This window comes from Gobius niger, assembly GCF_951799975.1.
Source record: "Gobius niger genome assembly, chromosome: 15".
Classification (NCBI taxonomy): domain Eukaryota; kingdom Metazoa; phylum Chordata; class Actinopteri; order Gobiiformes; family Gobiidae; genus Gobius; species Gobius niger.
In genome coordinates, this window is record NC_136866.1 from 29,636,781 (window position 1) to 29,639,852 (window position 3,072).

Consider the following 3,072-nt stretch of genomic DNA (forward strand, 5'->3'; position numbering starts at 1 on the left):
TTAATCGGGATCTTCTCGCCTGATACATAATAAACAAAACAAACGTTTAGATGAGATGATGTTCAGCAGCGTCTCTCACCCCCAACCTGAACCATTTTCTCTGCTTTACCCAAATCCACAAGCTTCTCGACTGGAGAGCGACGCCTCACGCTGCTGTTAAAGCCAAACTGAAGAAAACGTGCTCGGTTAAAGGTTTTAACCCCCAACTTTTCTCCAATTCGGCTTTACCCAAATGTAACAACGTCTCGACAGGAGTTCACAGCCTAAACGCCAGTGCTATTCATTCTTGTTGCTTTTGTCCACAAAGCTCTTAAATTCGGGTAAAGCTGAACTGCTCGGTGAAGGCCGGGGTCAAAGGGCAGATGTGTCTGTGTTTTAATGATCACAGGAGAGGATCGTGCCAGGTTTCGCCCGTTACACATCCCTGTGATGGTCCGGACCGCGAGAGAGTTCCATGTTTTAAGTAAGGATTAAACATGTCGGAGCCGCATTAGCCGGTTCTAACGCCCGACACAGTGTTGTTCCTCCTGCATTATAACGTCTAACGCGGCTCCTCGTTGTTTAATCCGCTTATACCAGGGTCCCACAAACCTAACATTTATAATAAATGTGTTTTTCATTGACTAAAGTCACTAAATCTGCCAGACTACGGGACTATTTTGTGTGGGTTATTAGCCGGTCACTGAAGGCTGGTCTCAGAGCGAGTCATTCTCCGCAGCTATTACGAGGATCTCAGTCAGGCTCAACGACACAACATCAGCACAGAATCACAACACAACAGGACTAACCCGGAAACACTTTTCCCTGGAAGTAAACACCGATATGCGGCACTCGTGGGCAGGAGTTATTTACCTTTTACAACGTTTAACCTGAAGCTAAAGCTAGCTAGCTCAACCAGCTCAACTGTTTATGGAAACAGCTGCGGTGGAGTCCAGTTTTGGTAAAAGCTGAACTGAACGCACTGTGTTCGGTTAAGGCGGGGGTTAGAGATGAAGATTTAATGATGGATCTTCATTAAATCGTGTATTTCAAAGTTCCAGATGTTCAGTTTTATAACGTCTACAGCAGTTATTAAATACTTTATAATAAACATGAACCTGTGACCAGAAACAACTGAACTGAGGACAGTTTTAAAGCAGACTCCGCGGTAAAGGCAGCGGTTAGCTTAGCGTTAGCTTAGCTTTAGCTTCAGAGGAGCTGCCTTTAAGAAGCTCAAACCTCCGTCTGCAGTTTTAATCTTCTCTCCACAGATTCAGCTTTAAATATAAACTTTACAGACGAAACGTTAAAGAAACTCACCCGCTCTGAGCCGCGTTAGGTCTTGGGACATTTTTGCAAACTTTAGCTTTAGCTTCGAGATAACCTCACGCGGAGCTCTTCCGGTGTTGTGTACGCGCATGCGCTTCTTCCCGCTGTAAACCCCGCCCACAAGAGTATTGCAGTCACTTGGGCCGTTTCTCAGGCTGCGTCTGAAACCATCACATTACAGCCTCTAAACTCTAACACTGACCTCTGACCCTTAACCTTTCATGGGTCAACTGTTAAATCTGTGCAGTTTGTGAACTAGAGCTTCAGCAGCATTTTGAACAATCCGTCCGTCCTTAAACAGGGGAAAGGGAAGTGACATCACCAACAGCTGCTTTTCTTCTTCTTTAAAGGTATTGGTGGAGTGCAGGCCAAACAAAAGTGCATGTCGCCCCCTAGTGTCCAACAACAACATAGTGTCCAAACAAAGACATTTAAGGAGAAAAATAAATCCAAATGATCCAAACATTTCCCTTTAGTGTTATTTTATTTCAACAGCTGTTTCTTAAAGCTACAGCAGCAAATGATCTATGTGGCTTAAGTTTCTACTAAATGAAAACAAAAGCATTTAATCTGTTTCCTGAGTTTCCTCTTTAACACTGACATGTGACTGAGCTGTGGGGACGACAACATGGATTTATCACTTTTATAAAGTTTGGCTTGTGCAGAATCTTACTTTTTAATTATTATTATTTTTATTATTAAATGTGCTCCTGTCAATCAACAGTGGTTGTGCATGAATCACTCCAGGGTGGGGGCGAGGGGGTGGGGGGATTTGGCGCAGTGGCTTGTGGGACGGCACATAGCTCCTAATCACCGGTTAGTTAGCATCAGAGGTCCCTATGCTAAAGTGGCTATGATAGTTAGCATCAGAGGTCCCTATGCTAAAGAGGCTATGATAGTTAGCACCAGAGGTCCCTATGCTAAAGAGGCTATGATAGTTAGCACCAGAGGTCCCTATGCTAAAGAGGCTATGATAGTTAGCATCAGAGGTCCCTATGCTAAAGTGGCTATGATAGTTAGCATCAGAGGTCCCTATGCTAAAGTGGCTATGATAGTTAGCACCAGAGGTCCCTATGCTAAAGAGGCTATGATAGTTAGCATCAGAGGTCCCTATGCTAAAGTGGCTATGATAGTTAGCATTAGAGGTCACTATGCTAAAGTGGCTATGATAGCATCAGAGGTCCCTATGCTAAAGTGGCTATGACAGTTAGCATCAGAGGTCCCTATGCTAAAGTAGCTATGATAGTTAGCATCAGAGGTCGCTATGCTAAAGTGGCTATGATAGTTAGCATCAGAGGTCGCTATGCTAAAGTGGCTATGACAGTTAGCATCAGAGGTCCCTATGCTAAAGTAGCTATGATAGTTAGCATCAGAGGTCGCTATGCTAAAGTGGCTATGACAGTTAGCATCAGAGGTCCCTATGCTAAAGTAGCTATGATAGTTAGCATCAGAGGTCCCTATGCTAAAGTAGCTATGACAGTTAGCATCAGAGGTCGCTATGCTAAAGTAGCTATGATAGTTAGCATCAGAGGTCGCTATGCTAAAGTGGCTATGACAGTTAGCATCAGAGGTCCCTATGCTAAAGTAGCTATGATAGTTAGCATCAGAGGTCCCTATGCTAAAGTGGCTATGATAGTTAGCATCAGAGGTCGCTATGCTAAAGTGGCTATGACAGTTAGCACCAGAGGTCCCTATGCTAAAGTGGCTATGATAGTTAGCACCAGAGGTCCCTATGCTAAAGTGGCTATGATAGTTAGCATCAGA